The sequence below is a fragment of the Neophocaena asiaeorientalis genome, unplaced genomic scaffold, assembly GCF_003031525.2.
Source record: "Neophocaena asiaeorientalis asiaeorientalis breed wild unplaced genomic scaffold, Neophocaena_asiaeorientalis_V1.1 scaffold148, whole genome shotgun sequence".
Lineage (NCBI taxonomy): Eukaryota > Metazoa > Chordata > Mammalia > Artiodactyla > Phocoenidae > Neophocaena > Neophocaena asiaeorientalis.
In genome coordinates this window covers 7549866-7570828 of record NW_020174050.1, presented here as the reverse complement: position 1 = coordinate 7570828, position 20963 = coordinate 7549866, and the positions used below count along the sequence as shown (strand labels likewise).

The window sequence follows — 20963 nt, the reverse complement described above, 5'->3', positions numbered from 1 at the left end:
AATGATGTAGGATGGATGATGATTGATTTAAAAATCTGGAAGCTGGAATTGTAATGGGAATTTTGAGGAATATGATTAGTCCATCTTGAGGTTAACTACTGCTATATAAAGAAACTTTGGGATATATTCCTAAAAAAGGAATTTCCAGATTGGACTTTTGTACATATTACTTAACGTACTAAGTTGTCTTCTCAATCCCCACCTATTTGCCTTCTCACCTTTACCTTCCGTGGGTGATTCTCTGTAGGAGAAATGTGGCGGAGGGCTTATCATTGAAGTAGCCCTAGTGTGGACGAGTCTGTCTCCACCAAAGCCATTTGAGACTAAGCCCAGATTCATGAGTTAAATAATTCGGGTAATGTTTGAAAAAATAACAATGACCTGTTTGAAAAGCACTTATGCTTGATTTTACAAAGTTTAAGAATAGAAAATAGTGGTGTTACTAGGCAATTACAAAACAACTCTGTAATTTTAACTAAACTTCTTTACCTTCCTATTGGCAGGAATCACTCTACCGCAACCTCAAGCCCTAGGGAGAAAACACTCGGCTAAGAAGGAAGGAGAATCAAAGGGGCAGGAGACTCTGGCAGCAGGGGTGGACATGCTTAATGTATTTAAAAGATTAATAGACTATTGAAATTAAAATTGCCAACACAAAACATGTTGTACTAAACTCACAAATATATGTGTAACAACCGTGCAGGCTACAGCTTAGGCCAATGGCTAGCTTTTATATTGTGACAGACATAGTGTAGGGCTTTCTTAAAATTCTGAAGTCTGAAAGAAATACCTTTTATTTGTCACACAAATTAGAAATATACACTTAAGTACAAGAACTCATATTCACGTTTTTTTTTCTCCTAAGTAGTACACTACATCATTTTTTGGTGTGTTGCCAGAATACAATACTGTAAAAATCTGAACTTTTTTTCCTACTGCAGCAGTTTAAAATGGTCATGTGATTTAGTGGTTTTAATGAGTATAACAGTAGTAATGATTCCTACATACAATACAATATATTAACCGCCATGGATAACAAAGTAGCAAAACTTAAGGCAATGTACTTCTTTTTCAGCATTATTCAAATTTTTCTATAGAGACTGAATTGCATATAGAGAGCTTGGCATGAAACTGCAGAAGCATTTTGGATACACTTAATGGGCTTGAATCGTAGAGCTCTCTTCTCTTTCCTGCTTTTACATTGCTGTTCTGCAGCTCACAAAGATATCCTCCGGAGTAAAATATTCTGTAATTTGTATGAGTAGCACTACTAGTGATGTTAGACTTTCCCAGCCTCTAGCAGGTTTTAATTAACTTGATTCAAACTCAGAAGTGAATGACACTCTGCCTTCAGACTTAGCAAGAGAACTTGCCATTTCGTTCAGTGTTCTTTCCTTCTGACCATCTCTGTCTAAATGGGTGGTAGCAATGTTTATAACCAACCTCATGAAAGCTTTGCAAAGAGTTGAAATAGCAAATTCCTAAAAAAAAAGGAATGGATAAGGTAGTCAATTATTAGTAAAAACTAGAATAAAATAGTAACCAGGTGTCAAAATATCATTTCTTGTTTTCACTGAAAAGCAATGAAGTATTCAAAAATATTAGTGTGCTTTAGGGCTTCCCTGGTGGCGCAGCGGTTGAGAGTCCGCCTGCCAATGCAGGCGACACGGGTTCGTGCCCCTGTCTGGGAAGATCCCATATGCTGTGGAGCGGCTGGGCCCGTGAGCCATGGCTGCTGAGCCTGCGCGTCCGGAGCCTGTGCTCCGCCACGGGAGAGGCCACAACAGTGAGAGGCCCGCGTACCGCAAAAGCAAAAACAAAAATATTAGGGTGCTTTAAAGACACCAGCACAGTGCTAGGTAGCATGGTTGATGTTCAGTACAAATATCTGGCTCCATATTAATTGCTTAATTGCTCCACTTAATTGCTCAAGTTGTACTTTGTCAGTGACACAGCATTTGATGATTTCTTTATTTGTGGTTTAGATAATGAAACAGAAATCTTTTGTTTGAGAATGGCACAATCCAGGCAGTATCTCTATCAGGGTAGATATGAGTTGCAAATTAGAGTTGCAAAAAAGTGGCCCAAGTGAGTGGCAGAAAAATCACTTGTAGATAGACAATTTTCTGCAAACGTACTATAGTAAGAATTTCAATAAACATACATCCAAAGGCATATAATCAGAAACTGGCTGCCCTAGCCTAAACTTTTATGGATATTGCAAACAATCTTCCAGAGAATTTCTTCTTCTGCCTTGTTTTTTGCGGTGCGCAGGCCTCTCACTGTTGTGGCCCCTCCCATTGTGGAGCACAGGCTCCAGACTCGCAGGCTCAGCGGCCATGGCTCACAGGCCCCGCCGCTCCGCAGTATGTGGGATCCTCCCAGACCGGGGCACGAACCCGTGTCGCCTGCATCGGCAGGCGGACTCTCAACCACTGTGCCACCAGGGAGGCCCTTCTGCCTTGTTTTGTGCTATTTTAGATGGTTATATGAGATTGGTTTTCAAGGAATTTTTGAGCCAAATCTGAATCTTTTGAGGTTTTCCTATTACTGGTGATTGCCTCATTAAGAAACTGAAATGGGCACTTAGTTTTCTTAATGCTACTGTTGAGGCTATAGTGAGTGATTCCCATTCTTTATAACTGAATTAAAAGATTAATTAAATGTATGGGTGTTTTTAAGCTGTATAAAATTAGGGCTCATTCATTTATTAATCTCTTAAGAATAAAGCAAAAATAATTATCATTAATATATTTTTCCTTCTTTCTAACAAAGATTAAAATGAGAAATGCCTCCAAGTGATTGAATGAATACAAAGTGAGATTATTCCTTACTTGCTGACTTTGTGTCTAGAATTGTGCAAGAAATAGAAAAATAGAAAATATAAAAATAGTTCTTATTCTTGTGTAGTACTAGGTAGGAATGATTATAAGTGCAAAAGTCATTATAATCCAGAGTGTAATAAATAGCCGGAGCTTAAAGTGAATTATTTTAAATATTGTGCAATAATTTTTAAATTAATTGCTTTCTGATTGTTTCATGTGTTAGTTTTTTTCTCCTTCAATATCTTTTAGGTTTAATAAGAGCTTTTTATTTCTTTTGCATCATTCTCCAATCCCTGAGACCCACTTGAATACTGTTGAAATATTTCACTATTTCCTTCCATCAGCAATTATGCCTGAACTTTTATGAGGAAATAAATTATCTTAAAAGGAAAAGAAACTTTGATAGAATTAGAAAAATGTGAGAACGTTTTGGCTGTTCGTTTAGGTTTTAGATGTGTGATTAAGGGGAAAACTTCTTGTGTGGGAATCCTCTAAGCAGGATTTTAAAGTACATTTATCCCTTGGTATCTGTTATCCACAGAGGACTGGTTCCAGAACACACCCGCACCCTGCCTGCAGATACCAAAATCGGCAAATGCTCAAGTCCCTTATGTAAAATGGTAGTAGTATTTGCATATAGCATACACACATCTTCCTGCATATTTTAAATCATCTTTAGATTCCTTATTATACCTAATACAATGTAAATGTGCTTTCTGGAACTTCCTGGAATTTTTTTCGAGTATTTTCAATCTGAGGTTGGTTGAATTTGCCAGTGCAGAACCCACAGATACGGAATTGTGGATAGGGAGGGTTGAATGCAATGCTTCCAATTATACTGCTGATTTAGGAAAGAGAATGGTAAGAGTTTTGAAAGAGAATAGCCAAGGTTTGATGACAGAAGATCTGAAAATAGCAGTTAAATAGCATTGTGTCATTTAAAAATGTATCTGAATAGAGATTGATTAAAAATCCAGTGAAGGGCTTCCCTGGTGGCGCAGTGGTTGAGAGTCCGCCTGCCGATGCAGGAGACATGGGTTCGTGCCCCAGTCCGGGAAGCTCCCACATGCAGCGGAGCGGCTGGGCCCGTGAGCCATGGCCGCTGAGCCTGCGCGTCCGGAGCCTGTGCTCCGCAACGGGAGAGGCCGCAACAGTGAGAGGCCCGCGTACCGCAAAAACAAAAACAAATAAAACACTTAACTCTAGGGTAAGGCATAGGTGTGATTACTAAACACAGTTAATTTTATTAATGTTTTGCTCATATTTAAAATTTACCCAAGTATGAATATTGAAGGCCTTAGTTAATTTACCAATTAATGGATATTTTGTGAGCATTTTAAATTTACAGTATGGTGATATGATTTGGTCTTAAAAAAAAAAAAGAAGAGAGATAAACTATGGTCAAAGTAACATTATACCAGCAGTTTACAAAAAGTTTGAATGGATATCAGAATACTGTTATTTAATGTGTAACCACACGTTACACATGAGTGCCTTTATTCACTCCTTTCTTCTTTGATATTCATTCAGTCAACAGTTTATTACTTTGCACTGAGACAAGTGAACGAGATAGATCAAGTCTCTCTTCTGGTGGAGTTTAGCTCAGGAGACAGAAAACAAATATTTAAAATAGCTATGAAATGTGAAGTTCTTTGAAGGGTGGTATGAATGAGAGTAAATAAGGGAGGCATATTTTGTATGTTAATAGGCACACGATAATTTCAGGTAGCAAGAGCTATAAAGAAGACAAAATGATGTAAGGAAATAGAGAATGGCTGGAAAGAGGCTACAGATACTCAGATGCACGTGAATTGTGAATGTATGCAGACAGTTGCAGGAATTAGATTATCCTCATTTAGTGTTATTTCTAAAGATATATCACTTATCTAAATACCATCTAAATTAATACATTTGTGGCAAATAAAACAAATTAAATATGCTCGTTTGTTCAAGAATATCTAATGTTGATCTGGGAACAAATAGTAAGCTCTTACAGTTGCAGCTTTAACCTTGCCAATCACAGACTTCCTGTAAGTGCACTGCAGTTATTTGGAACCTTTTCTGGGTTGGTGTTGGCATTCTTTTGCTAGATTACATTTATGCATTAGTACCATCTGCGCCTGCTGTACCTTCTGTGAGTGAGCCCTGGCCAAATGACTGGCATTTAACTGAAAGTGGAGAGAGAGAGAGAGAGAGAGAGAGAGTAAAAGTGAAAGAAAGAGAGGGAGAATGAGAGAGATCCTAGAGGATTTATTCTACTCACTGTTGGAACAAGTGCAATTTAGGAAAGGATAAAATATTCGCAGCTGGTGTCCCTGACTTCAACCCTTATAAAGTTAGATCTACTCGTTTGCTTTCTCTTAAAAAAAAAAAAATATATATATATATATATGAAAAAGCTATTTACTTTCAGCCTGTGATATGCAAACAAGGTTAAAACCAAGTATTTAAATAAGAAAATACAAAAAAGCACATTTGCAAAATTTTCAAGTTAAGAAAAATAATGTACAATTTGAATATATGAGCACTTCTTCTATGACAGAGAATATACATAATGTAAGTTTGGTTTTGTTGATTAGATTTGGTAGACTGCTTGAATTGAACTCTATTTTGGTAAATGTGTTGAAATCGAGACTTAAGAATATTACAGTGATATGTAGGAAAAGTATGGAACATATAATCAGTGTACTGAATTTATTCTGTAGAATCTTTCTGAGAGTATATCATTTTAAACTATATGGTATTGCAAAATAGATCAGCAACTTTCATGCCTAAAACACACTTTAGAGCTGTAAATGGAAATAAATAGATTAAAAACATTCTCTGATTAGTAAAAATAGATGTGGAAGAGTCCCAGCTCATTTACACTAGTATCTGTTTTTACCTTATACCTACTTTCAGTGGACTTAGTTATCTGGTTTCCATACCTGTGGCAAATTAGAAGCAGTACAGGAGAATTGGGGGCAGGGGCTGCGAAAGGTGGATATATCACAGTAATGAGAGGAAGGAGTTGCAAGGAAGAGAATGAGAAAACTGATGGACACAAGACTCAAAGACTGCAATCGGAGTTGTTTAATGTAAGAAAAAGCAGCTTCACATTCCCCAAAATGCCCTAAGGACATTGCTGGACTACATTCTGGTATAATCATCGATATTCGTCATTACGAAGCTTTGTCTTGGATATGAGAACATGGGCAGATAACTCAGTGTAGGAAGGTAGAAATGTGAGTATGTTATTGAAAAGAGTTCCATCCTAAACGGAAAGTAGGTAAAGCTTTAGGATTTAATGTAATTGATCCACACCTATCCTTACATACTCGTTTGTATTGTGCAGTGCTAAAGATCTGAGTTCATTTTCTATGGTCATAAATATGTAAGGTCTCTCTCATATAAGTTCCTTTTGAAAATTTTATAATTCTTTTCATAACGTTCTTCAGATTTAATTTATAAGGTATTTAATTTCTGAATTCTCACTGGATTTAAGTTTCATAAATGTAGGCATTTTCCCTATATTCCCATCCAGTAATATTTCATCATCTCTAATGTAATTTTAAAAGATCTATACATATACACAAAATACAGAATTTTATTAGTGCTTTAGTGGTGATGATTATGGGTGTTAGAGGTTGACTCTCCTGGGTCTGGAGCTGCTGTTTACTTGCAATGAAGTAAAGGATTTGCCTTCTCCAAGCATCAGTTTCCTCATCTATAATTTCAGGATATTAATACCTGCCGCATAGGAGAGATGATTAAATAACCCCAGTGCTTACAAAGTCCGTAGAAAAGCACTTGGTAAATAAGGACTGAATTGTATAATGGTTAGTCATAATTCTCATTGCTGTTGTTGTCAGAAAACTATTGGTTATATTCATGTGGAATATAGTTGGTTATGGTTCAAATTATATTTTTAAAAGTGACTGTAACTGGTTTCTCTGCTTTACTATTTTATGGATATTGAACCATGTATCAGTTTGGATAGGTCTTCAGAATCACAGTGGTATTGCAAAGTTAGCACTAGGAGAAAGAAATGCCATAGTAGTTGCTCCGGTCCTAGGCACTGGGTCCTGTCTCATTTGGAGAAACTAGTGGTGGCAGCAACGTGAAGAACAACTAACGAAAACTTTTATTCTTTCATTAACAGTTAGAATCTTTACATTTTTGTCTTTGATGGCTGAGTCTGTGAGCCCAATGGTTGTCACCTATGTCCACCAGATGGTAGGCAAATAGGGGAGAAGGGCCAACTTGAATGGCTGAGGGAACAGAACAGAGGCTGGGGGAAAACCAGCAGCACCTTTGTCTCCCAGTCTCAATTACTAGGATAATTGTTCCACTCTGAATTACTTATTCCCAACTATTGCATATAGTCAAGACTTTGTTAGCACTCTACAGGGATTCAGATAGTAATATATATAAAATTCAATTTGAGTTAACTTTTTTTTTTTTTTTTTTTTTTGCGGTACGTGGGCCTCTTACTGTTGTGGCCTCTCCCGTTGCGGAGCGCAGGCTCTGGACGCGCAGGCTCAGCGGCCATGGCTCATGGGCCCAGCCGCTCCGCGGCATGTGGGATCTTCCCGGACCGGGACACGAACCCGTGCCCCCTGCATTGGCAGGAGGACTCTCAACCACTGCGCCACCAGGGAAGCCCTGAGTTAACTTTTGAATTGTCAAATATTTTCTTGGCTATATGTCTTGCAAAAATACTGAGCAATAATTATTTTTTTCATGCCATCATTAAAATGAATTGACTATCATGACAGATAAAATAATTATGATAATTATATACATAGATAACCACATATTAGTAATGTATAATAAAAGTCTGTTATAGCTTTCAAAGTAAATTAATAAATATTTTTATTTAAACATATCTTCCATAATATTCCTAACAATTATTACTGGTCTATGAGAACTTTTTGATTTTTTTTATATCTTGAATTCATCTATCACTATAACCTATAAATTATGGTAATAATTCAGTTGATTTTTAAATCCTGTAAATAATAATTATTTATTGTGGTAAATATGTATAACATAAGATTTACAGTTTTAACCATTTTTAGGTGTAAAATTCAGTACCATGAAGTACATTGACACTGTTGTGTAGCCATCACCACTGTTCATCTCCAGAACTTATTCAACACGCCAAACTGAAACTGTGTACCTATTAAACAATAATTCCCCATTCTCCCTTCCCTCTAGCCTCTGGTAACCATTACTTCTTCTTCTGTCTCTATGAATTTGACTATTTTAGGTACCACATAAAAGTGGAATCATACAATACTTGTCCTTTTTTGTCAGTCTTATTTCACTTAGCAAAGTGTTTTTAAGGTTCATACATATTGTAGCTTGTATCAAAATATCATTCTTTTTCAGCCTGAGTAATATTCCACTGTATGTGTATACCATATTTGTTTATTCATTCATCTGTGGATGGACATTTGGGTTGTTTCTACCTTTTGGCTATTGTGAATAGTGCTGCTGTCAACATGGGTGTACAAATATCTCTTTGACTCTCTACCATCAATTCTTTTGGGTATATATGCAGTGGATCCATATGATAATTCTATCTTTAATTTTTAAAGGAACTGCCATACTATCTTCCACAGTGCACCATTTTACATATCCCTCAGCAATGCATGAGGATTCCAATTTCTCTACCTCCTTGCCAAAACTTGCTATTTTCTGTTTGTTTGATAATAGCTATCTTAAGAGGTGTGAAGTGGGATAATGACAGTTTTGTTTTTTAGCTTCTACTTTTCCACTTATTTTTTTCCTGTTTGTAAACAGGTGGTATGTACTTCCAACTCAGGCATTTTGCTTAGCATAAGAATACAAAGACAAAAGACTTATAAGTTATGGTAACCTCATAGCAGCTTTTCCATATAAGAAACACAGTTGGACTTCTTAGTTCATTTAAAAATATCTACAGACATGTTATGTTTAGCTGTCTCCACATTTGCTGAAATTAAAATATTTTAAAAATAAAATTGTTACTTTCACATGCAAGTCTTTACAGATCTTTAAAAATTCTCATTTTCCTTTTTAAACTTAAAATCAAATCTCTTTTTGCTTTAGTATGGCAACAGTCTCACTCATCTTTGCAGCCACATAAGCTAAAACTTCTAGATGGAAGTTGACATGTGGTTTGTAAAATGGTAAGGTTGTAACTACAACCTTCGGACATCAAGTTAGACACACTCCTAGCTCATTGATGACATGGTTTAATAAACTTTCTTTTAATAGACATGATTGGGATTGCTATGTTTTGGTAACAAATATTCTGGTTAACTAAATCCCCTCAAAAACATGCACAGGAAAATATGAATGGTAAATAGTTATTAATTCTTAAATAAATTGTATCCAAATTCTCATTTCAAAATATTGGTTGATTTATTCAACACATATCAATCATTGTTAATTCAGCAGACCTTTGTCCATCTTGAAAGTTTTCCAAAACCATAATTTTGAATCAATTTTAAGTCTGCAGTTCTCCCAAGGTAAAGAACATAGGACATTGAAGTGATTGTTTAAGAACACACTGATTGGTGATAAATTGTAAGATCATTTTGTTAGGTAAAATTTGTCTTTTTCTCATAAAAGTGAAAAGCAACCAAAGAAAAATGCTTTAAAATTTCTTGTCTAGATAACAGCTAAAGGATGTTAAATTTTTCTTTGCTCAGTACTGACTTGTTCATGGATATCACCTCTGTAATAATGCAGTTAAGTGGATAGATGGAAGTTGTTAACACTGGTAGTACTCACTGGTTGCTGCTAATTAATTTATTCAGTGGCTGATTTGTAAAGATGTTATTTTTAATATTGCTCAATAAGAAAATGACCCCAAGTCACACAAAGGGAAGGATTCTCTTGATCTAATCCTTTTAAAATATGGGATGAATTTTGTAGAACCTGAACAATGAGCTATCAACTGTGGAAATTCTAAGTCTTGAAGGTTAGTATGATTATAGCAGAGAGATTATATTTTTGTTGATTCTGAATCTCAATAACTGGTATGATTTGAAATTACTATAAAGTAAAATTTGTGCCTGGATTTCGGATTTGCTTTTTTCTTATTTCCATATGCTCTGTCTTAAACATATGTTAAGTTGTATATTTAAAGCTAGAAGTACCAAAAACCCACATAAAAATATGTTTTCTTCATTATCAAAGGCTTCAATGCCATCATCATTTAGAAAAAAAGAGAAACAGTGAATATAATTTAAGTCTGTAAAACAGACTTTTAATAGCACCATATAGGAGGAACATCTGGCTTTCTTTTTGCAAGGTACATTGATGTTGTCAGTAGAGACTGAATAAAAATGCTGATATGATTGTCCAGGTTTGGGGTTTGCCAATACAAGCATATTTCATTCAGTCAGTCTTCTCTAAGTTCTAAAGATAGGTGTTGACTTTGAAGAAAAAATACAATGATATATATTTAGAATGACCCATCTTCCTCATTTAAATCTAAAAATGTGCTGCTGCAGTTGGATTTTTCTCAGGGATGCCATTCAAACCACACATTACATTGTCATCTCACATAGGCTTTCTATCTGTGACGGTGGGATGGTAGGTTAGAGTATGACAGCTCAGCACAGCTTTCATTGTGCTGTTGTAGGGATGCATGACTACCAGCGCCGCTCTTTTGTTTCAGTTAAAGAGACATTTTCCAGTGGCAAGGTTTTGGCATTGAATTTTCATTGTCATATTTTAAAAGTGTGACAGAGACTGAACTTAAAGAAAGCAAGCTTTATGAACACTAGATTTTTTGCAGTTGCAAAAGGCAATTTCTTGCCTTTTCCTTTCACATTCCTGACTCTGAAGAATGTTCTGTTTACCAGTCCTGCCATAGAATGAATACTTTTCTAATAATCTCTTACCAACGGAAGAACAACTCCAATAATGCATTGTAGATTAAAGACTTTCTCATTAATTTTAAGTAAGTAGTAACTGAAATTGATTTATCAAGTCATATTTTATTCTTTTAAAGAATGTTTTCATTCTTTTCAAGCCCAAATCTCTACTTATTGATAAAGAGTTCAGTATCCACTAAATATTAATCTTTCACATTTGTCAGCAAGTGTCATCAATTTTAAGAGGGTTTTAAAAATATGTGTTTTGGGAAATCTGCATGAATTATGCTGTATTGTTTTCAAATCGAATAATGTTAGTAATCAGAAAATATAGAATAATTCCTCCTGATACATAACTTGGTCTCTGGAATTTTTATTGACACACGTAGAGATAGTAAGTGGTATGCCACTTGTGTGAAGAAACACCATGTTTCTTCAAATACTGATTTCTTTGACAGGGAATAACAGAGTCATAAAGGAAAATAAACACCCACAAAATCAATTAATTAATTGGGCACTGATTTAATATTTCAGTACTTCATGACATGTTTACATGTGGTTAGGTTACTCGTAATGACCACTTCTTGCTTGTCAAACATGTGTTGTATTTAGATCTAAGAATAATAATGGACTCAGAATACATACTTTTATCTTCTCTGCCTGTTGGAGGTTTCAAGCCTGAAGCAGACCTCACTTCCTACCATCTGCTCTCTATTTAAAATTGATATCACGTTCAGTTCCTCCCTGATGCCTACTTGTTTTCCAGCTTAGAACACTTCTATCCTCCAGTTCAGCCATTTCCCTATTATGCCTAGCATTGGGCTGACATATAGGAAAGGAGACCTCTAGGACTGCTAGAATATCCATGTCACAAAATAAGCCAGGAAGACTTTTGCCCTGGAACGATTGCCACTATTGCTTAATTACAAGTCAGTTAGCAAAAACTGAAGTGTAGTTTTATAGTTTTGTGTTTATATGTGCAGGCAAGTGAACCACTGTCTCTTATTTTATAGCTTACTAATCATCATGTAGTTAGATTGAACTATCTCAATATTCATATGAATATCTATTATCAATATCAATTACATGTTTTAGAGAGATGTTAGCTGCATAGATCAAATTTAGTATTTCAAACCCAGTAGTTATCATTAATTCAGATAATATGTTTAAACACAAACTGTAGGGTGAACACTGTCCTAAGCATTTACAAAATGGTAATGAAAAAAACGATCATGGAACTAATAGTCTGGGAAAGAAGATGGAGTTTAAACAAATACTTAAGATTTTTTTTGTTAAAAAAATTAAAAGATTTGTTATACTGCTGAACAAATTTTGCTATCATCTGAATCTAATTATATTTTGTAGTAAGATATTAGGCTAATTATATTATTTTTAATTTAGAAAATCATTTTGTCTTTGAATATCAGAATTTGTTTTTCTGAGCTAACTGAAAATTTATTTCTATATTCACATCTGTCTATCTATATATCTTCCTATTTATCTATTTGTCTATCAATATCTATCTACCTATCTACATATCCATCCATCCATAAATCATCTATTTGCCCTAACACAAGACCCAATACCTGACTTGTAGATAGACCTAAACTCCAGTTTCTGGATCTGGGATTTATGTTGAATAATTACATGTAGACAATCAAATGGAAATTAAATAATCAAATCCAATCATTTTTAATTGTTTGACTCTTAAATGTACGTCTTCAGCATTTTTGAGTTCTATGGCCAAAGAAGCAAACTGTCATTTGTATATAGAGGTAACTTATTACACATGAATAAGTAATTAGTATTCTGAAACACTATCACAATCATGTTTGTCTACTTATTTGAATGTATCTATATGCTTATCTGTGTATAAATGTTTAAACTTTGAAAGTTTATTCTTTCCATTTGAGGGAGATTATTTCTCTAGAGATGGTTTAATATTACCTCTATTATTTTTAAGAGTCAGTCTTGTTAGTTGAGATGTTATTTAGGCTAGGAATGTCTGTATTGGTCAAGGGGCAAAATTCATGTTTAGTTTCTTTTCAGTGTGAAAAGCAAGGGATTCCCATTAAGTGCCATCGTATACTCATTGATAAGTGAAGTGACATCTGGGTCACAGTGGCATCTATCTTTGCAATATAAATCCCTGTGGCTATGTATGAAAGGCACGTTCAGACTTGCATGTGCACATAAAAGCAGAGATAGTCTTCATGCTGTTATTGGCCTAATTTTAGTATAAACGATTTAAGGTGCTACTTGAAGTTTTGTTCTCCTTGGTATAAATTTAGCAGTAAATGTAATCATTTGCCTGCTGCTCTAGCAGTTTAGAATGTAGAAGTGTAATGTGAAGAATTTTAATCCACATTACTTATGTGTTATAGAAAAGCATATATCATCTGATATCATACATCTAAATATTAGTTTGTAATAAATACTCAAAATGAAATCCTGACTTTGGGGATTTGTATGTCATTATTAAATATAAAAATGAGTTCAGCAATTGTTTAAAATTGGTTTTATCAAATGTAATAAAAATACCTAAAGCATAAATTTGTTGTGCAAAAATTGAACACATACGTATGTCTTCCATTAGGACTGAATGCCTGGAATGAGCTCACTAAATACTTGCTGTGCTGAAAGAAAACAGCATCACAGTAACTAATTTTCCAGATAAAACATTAGGTAGATTTTTTATAAAATTTTTTCATTTATAATCTAGAAAGTTATCTATAATTACCCTTCAAAATGAAGCTTTAAAAACTATACATTTCTGTAAGGTATTTTTAATTGGTATTATCCATCAAGTATTAAGTTTAAAACTTAAAGTGAAGTTTTTAATATTTGTTTTTCTTTGAAAGAGGCTGTTAAATGATTGGACTTAGTCTCCAATTAGCTGGGAATTTAGCTCTCTGACAAATGACCCAAAGAGCTGTGAATACTTTTAAGTAGAGATAGCTAATGAAATCATGTGCAGGCTGAATTCATCAAGATGTTTTTAGGTATTAATTATTTTTTTAACTGGGACAACAAACACTGTTTTAGAGTCCCAAAAGCGAGGATTTAATTCTTCGAAACTAAACTTAGCTATAGAGAAATCATTGCATTCCTAGGATCGTATACATTAGCAAAATGTCTCAATAAATGTTTTTCAGTGATAGTGATGTATAAGCATTCAGGGTTTCTCTTTAAATGTGCCTAAAGCAGTTTGATAAGACAAATAAATATCTCAATGCCTAATTTCCTAGGAAAAAGACAAATGAATTGCATGTAAAAGTTTTGCTCTCTGATGTTAACAACTGAGGTTAAAATTTTAAGTCTAGAAATACTCAAGTGAAAATATTTTCGTGCATCATTCTTCCACACTGAGTCAATTAATTTATTCTATATATGTCCCACCTGATTGAACAGTAGTGATTTAATAAACCTTTCATTTGGATTTGTCTCACATTCATCTAAATACATAATTAAAATATGGATTAATTAATAACTAAATAATTAATATGGATTAATTAAGTCAGCCATTATTTGACATAATGTTTGGAGTTTTGGTTTTTATTCTGATTGTCTGTTGAGTGTGTGGGGGAGAGAGAGATTGACAGAAAGTTTGTGTGTGTGTGTGTGTGTGTGTGTGTGTGTGTGTGTGTGTGTTGGCCTTAAGAACTTCGAAGAGTAAATCACTTAACATCTTATCTCAGTCTTCTAGTGAAAGAGATGAGAAGGGATCCAAATGTTTACTTTTAGTAACTTGGCTTTTTAAAAAGAATTTATAACAGCTACTGCTACAAGGCTTGGCATCATAGGCTCTCTGCTTCCTGTCTGACTTTATCTTCCACTTTCTTCATTGCTCAGTCTGCTCCTGCCACACTATCTGGATTACTTGTCTACAGATATGCCAAAGACACTTTCACCCCAGGGCCTTTGCACTTGTTGATTTCTCTACCAGAATTATTCTTCCCCAGATAGTCATAGTTTCATTGACCTCCTTATAATCTCTGCTCTATGCCACCTGAACATCTTTATAAAATTACAGCACCTCCAGCACTGGTCTGCCACACACATGATCATATATACTGACATCATATATACTGACTCTACCCCCTTGCTATGATTCAGAATCACCTTTTTCTTTTGGAATGGATTATTCATAAGTGGTGCTGTGCACTGGGTAACACATCACACCAATTGTTCTACTATTTGTGATGCCAAGTATGATCAGAGAAACCATACTGTAAAAGCCTGATTCATCATATTGATTATTATAAATTTTTGACATGGTGCACATTAGTCTTTGATAAATTTCTTTAGTTTTGGCATAATATGTCCCAGACTCATCTTTCACATTTTCTGTTTCAAAAGTAGAATAAACCATTCAACTCTAAGGAGCATTAGATATTTTTAGTAGATAATGGTATTTAGAGAACACATTTGGATACTAGGGGTGCTAATTGTTATTGGGTTTTCATTGCTTCTAAGCATTTTCAGCAGGTAGAACTAGGAAATTCAATAATTTTTTTTTTTTTTTTTTTTTTTTTTTGCGGTACGCGGGCCTCTCACTGTTGTGGCCTCTCCCGTTGCGGAGCGCAGGCTCAGCGGCCATGGCTTATGGGCCTTGCCACTCCGCAGCATGTGAGATCCTCCCGGACAGGGGCAAGAACTCATGTCCTCTGCATCGGCAGGCAGACTCTCAACCACTGCGCCACCAGGGAAGCCCGGAAATTCAATAGTTTTGAAAAAATCATGCGTTTATGGTATACTTTTTTTTTTTTTTTTTTTTTGCGGTACGCGGGCCTCTCACTGTTGTGGCCTCTCCCGTTGCGGAGCACAGGCTCCGGACGTGCAGGCTCAGCGGCCATGGCTTATGGGCCTTGCCACTCCACAGCATGTGAGATCCTCCCGGACAGGGGCAAGAACTCATGTCCTCTGCATCGGCAGGCAGACTCTCAACCACTGCGCCACCAGGGAAGCCCTATGGTATACTTTTAATTCTGATTTAACATTAAAGGATCTTAATGCTGAATGTGTTTGAATTTATACTTGTACCCCTTTTCTCTTACATGAAAAATCTTGTCCTTACCAATATTAAAATACTTATTTGCTGTATCCTATAATATATATAGGTACAAATTAATAATAAAACAGTCTTAGTAAAATTAAGACTAATGAATGAAATAAAACATTTTTTGCTGGTCTATTTATCCTTAAATTATATTCTGTAGTTGGTATACAAACACAATACTGTGTTAAGTCACTTGAAGTAGTTCTTTTGTCAATGTGGTTATGTATCCAGTTCATTTGTTTCAATTTATTTCCAGTTCTTTTGTCTACTGTATTTTATTTCTATCTGTCCTGCCCATTTTTTGTTCTTCTGTTTCTCCTTTTCTGCTCTCTTTTGGATTAATATAGTATTTTTTTGTAATCTATTCCATCCCCTCTATTATCTTTTTAAGCTATACCTCTGTGCTGTTTTTCAGTGGTTGCTCTAGAGATAACAATATGCTTCTTTAACTTTTCACAGTCTACAATAGCATACTAGTTTAAAATAATATATAAATATTACCATGGCCTAACTTCCATTTACCCCTCTATTTCTATGTGCTCTTATTATCACATGTTGTAGTCTACATAAGATATAAATTCAATAATATATTTTTCCAAATTTTGATATTATTGTTTTTGTAATCAATAATGTCATAAGGAAATTTTCTTTCATATATTTATATTTCATGTTTATGCACATATTTACTTCTGTTTCTCTGTATTTCTTCCTGCACATCTAGGCTTCCATCTATTGTCTTTTCCTTCAGTTTCAAGAACTTCATTTAGCACTTGTGGTTGTTGAAGCCTGTTGTAGATAAATTATGTCAGGTTTTGCTTGTCTTAAAATGTCTTTATTTTGCTTACCTTCTTGAGTGGTATTTTCTCTGGATATGGAAGTTTAGGTTGACTTTTTTCCTCCCCATTTAGCATTTGAGAGAGTTTCACTGTCTTGTGTTTTCCACTGTTTCTGATAAAGAGGTGGCTGTCATGCTTACTGTTGTTTTCTCTGTACAGAATATCTTCAGCTGGGGGGATGATGAGGGACAGAGAGGTATACTCTTAGGATTTTCTTTGGCTTTCATAAATTTTATTATATGTTCCCTGATAAGGTTTTCTGTGTATTTATTCTGCTTAAGGTCATTACGTTTCTTTGATCTGTCGGTTTATGCCTTTCATCAATTCTAGGAAATTCTTAGCCATTATTTTTTTCAAAATTTTCTTCCCTATTCTTTCTTCTCTCTTCTGGGACACCAATTACTCATGTGACATACCATTAGATATTGTCCCATTGGTCTCAGATTCTCTTTAGTTATTTGTTGTTTTTCAATTTGAACAATTTCTATTCTCCTACCTTCAAGTTCAGTGAGTTTTTCTTCTGCTATGTTCAGTATATTTTTATATGAATCAAAAACATTCTTTATATCTGGTATTGCATTTTTGTCTCTAGTTTTTCCATTTTGTTCTTATTCAAAGTTTCCATATCTCTGTGGAGTTCACTATATTTTTATGCATGCTGTCCACCTTTCTCATTAGAACTTTTAACATTTTTATCATAGTTATTTTAAAGTCCTTGTTTATTAATTGTAGATTTGCCTATATTAACTGTATTTTCCATTGATTATGGATCATATTCTCCTGCTTCTTTGTGTGTACCATAATTTGTGATTTTATGCTGGACACTGTCATAAAAAATAGAGACTAATCTAGATAATTTTTACCTCTAGAAAGATGTATACCCTTCCTCTGTCATGTTGCTAATCTGTGGTTGACCTGGGTCTTGGTTTGTTGCCATCTTAGTTATTTTTAGTTCACTCTTGGTTTCCAAAATTTTGAGAGTAAGATCAGGGATTTTCCTTTAGCAGAGCTCTCTTTCTTTTCTTTTTCCTGTCTCTGTCTCTGTCTCTCTCTCCTTTACAACGCACCTATGAGCTTCTTGGTTGCAGGGGAGTTCTCTTTGCTATTCAGCTATGAGGACCATACCTTCCCTATGCCCACCAACCACCACTTTCTGTACTTTGAGAGACCTGTTTCCATATTGATTTCCTGCCTATAGTCTTTGACTGGCCCTGTTCCTTGCACTCTCAGAAGTCCCCATGAGTCTTGGAGAGCTCTTTCTCAGTTCTCTTCCTCCCAGGTTTCAACAGGCTACTGACATGTGGTTCAAGAAGGCCCTGTGTCCCTCAGGGCTATTTTTCTCATTCCTCTCGCCATTCCCCAAATCTTCAATAAGCTGCTTCCTTTCCCTTAGGGAAGGCCCCATGTGTCTTTGAAAAGGTAATTATTTCACTGCCCTCCTGCTTTTCTCCCTAGCCTTCAGTTGACTACTTCTATGTAGGGGTCTCTCTTAGCTTTCCTGCTATGTCTCCAGCTTTTGGGAGGGTTCTGCCTTGCACTTAGTGAAGGCAATTTTAGCCTTCATATCTTACTATTATGAAGTATGAGTTAGATGTTTCATTAAATGCCAACTATATGCCTGAATCTCAAAAAAATAAAGGTACATGGCTATTTGCAAAATAAATATTAACAGTATGTATATAGTCACTAACATTTTGCAGATGCCATAAAAGAATGAAGAGGAAAACAAATTTGAAGGTGAATTTATCAGGCAAACTCAGTACTTCCCTTCATGACATTAACTGAATATTCATATGGTGTGTTGTCTCCACTGTAAGGTGGAACATTTATAGGTTGAGCTCCCATTAGAAAAAAGTATATGGGACTTATATTTCAGCTCAAAATATTTCAGTTTTTTTTTAAAAGCAGAGGATAACACAGATTCTTTTATATATTATATATGTATATATATCTTTCTCTTTGTGTGTGTATATGTCTGTATATATGTATATGTTTGTATGTATATTGCTGATAGTTGCACATAGTCCTATTATACTGTTAGTATTAAATACATAAGGACTACTAACTTTTCCTTTTACTTAAAAAAATGAGGTAAACCTTTCAAGAATTTCTGACATTCAGAGAGAGAGAGAGAGAGAATAGTAGGTGCCTTCTCTTCACTCTGTACCTCCAGTTGCTGCAGGAAATCTTCACTCAAAGAGCCTATTGTGTTAAGTCAACATTCTTTCCTGATATTTGTGATTTCCTGGACCTCTTGAATTGTCTTGTGTTTGTTTCCTTGTGTGTCTGTGCTTTGTATACAATTTTAAATTTGAATAACTGTTCACTGTTGCACAAAGCATGAAGGTTTAGTAAACTCTTTTTTAAAGTGGAGATATAAATAAATCAGCTATCTGTGTTTGAAAAGTCTAAACCAAAGTGTAGTTGTATGCTTCAGCTTGTCAATGGATATTTATGAGGTGAGTATAATACTATTACAGTTATAGCAGTGAAATATATCCTGTGCAGATAGCTAGTAAAGGAGCTTGCAAATGTTAATGCCTGCAGAATTTTAATGCTCAAGAGATGGGAAATGTGGCACTTGCTCTAGCTAATGCTACTCTGGTCACAGTGAAAATGAATTGGCAAAATCAGTTTTCAAATATTGCAACAGAGTTGGGGTCTATATACTTAACCAACAGCAAATATATTGGTTCCTACTGTTGTCTAGTTTTTATCTCTTGGTTTAGTTAACTGAAGAACAGTAACAGCATTGGACATTTTTATTTTGGGCACCAACTTTCCACTCCTACTTATTATGAGACCTAAGAGAAGGTATTGTCAACAATGAAACGTCAATTAACTTCTTACTCTAATAGATACTTGGTGTTGCCTGAAAATCACTTAAGTGGAGTTAAAACTGACAGGTTCTAATTGTGAGTTTAGCATTTGTTATGACCAGAGTTCTGTTTGTGATGTATCCTTGGTATATTCTGTTCCTTCTTATACTGATGGAAGGTGAGTAATGGAGTAAAGCCTCTGCACAGACCACTGCTCTAAGAGACGGATTGGGATATAAATACATTTATAGTTTATAAAGAATCATATTGTGCTTATTTTTCCTAGCAGTCAAAGCAAATGAGGTTAAGCTCTCAGTCTTTAGACCTAGGGGTTTTATTCTTGCAGAATAACTTTTGGGATTTTATGGAATAGTATAGTTTCAGCATGCTTTCATGTATAAGCTTCAAATTCATATTAATTATCTGTGTTAACTTAGTTAAGATTAAATTCAAATTAATTATCATTTGACATCAGCTATCTGAACAGTACCTCAGTGAGTCCTACCAGAATAAGAAAAGACAACAAAGAAGGAAATTAGACATATGATCTTTTGTATAAGGTAGAGGTTGAGGTAATACATTTGTTGGAGGGTTTTAAAGGTTTAGATGAGTGTGGAGTCTTTGTGATTAAGAAAGTTGAGAATTAAATATTAGTTTCCATTTACTTATAGCTAATCTACCTGTAGAGAAATATTGAGAAAAAAATACAATAAAACTTAAGGATAAAAATAGAGAAATAATCATGGACCAAAGTTAAGATACCTATACCAGAAAATGTACACTAAGAGTAGCAATGCTTTTAGAACATGACGTAAATCTGAGTTTTTTGAAAGTCAAGGCACAAAGAGAAAGGCTGAGTTACATAATTGGCATAATATAATAAAAGGGAAGCACATGAGCTTACCAGAAGTGACATGCTTTTTCCTAGCTAGCTCTGAACTCTCAGAATTGATCCCTTAATATCAACATCCTCAATAGCAATTTTCCAAAATACAAAATTCTCTGTATGTAACCAAAATTCATGTGAGTTCTAGATATGACCAAAAGTTGAAGGGATAATGCTGTAATGTTGTCATAGATTTATTTAGGGAGGTATTTCTAAAGGAAAGTAAAGAAACCAAGTCCAGGTATATTGACAGTTTACTGGTGATCTGGCTTCACATAAGTATGAATAGTTTGAATAATAGGTATCAAACCACATTTTTAGGGTCAACAAAAACAAAATATTATACTGAACTTTTATAGGGTAGATGAGAGTGCATCTTCTTGGTTTGGATTAGGGGAGGCTTGCATGTGCCTGCTTGCTCCATTCTTGTGCACTATTCCAGCCATAGTGGTCCCCGATGCACCTTGTAGAACCCCCGGGACTTCATGGACTATAATATGAAAAACAAAAAAAAACACTGACCTAGAGAAATTGATGGCTAGCATTTCACTTAGACCCTCACTTTCAAAGATAGTTTTGCCAACTGATCTGGAGAGAAAGGATTCAAAAATTTTTATTGATAAGTGCCTGAGGTATAAATATTCTATGTTGTTGATTGAGTGCATATATATATGTGTGTGTATAT

The 20963-nt window shown here is 34.9% G+C and overlaps 1 protein-coding gene across 1 annotated transcript in view; it reads left to right on the top strand.

Moving 5' to 3' along the window:
* Positions 1-20963, top strand: part of ANTXR2 (ANTXR cell adhesion molecule 2) — a 153362-nt gene that overhangs the window by 124172 nt on the left and 8227 nt on the right. The gene's annotated exons all lie outside the window — the stretch shown is intronic.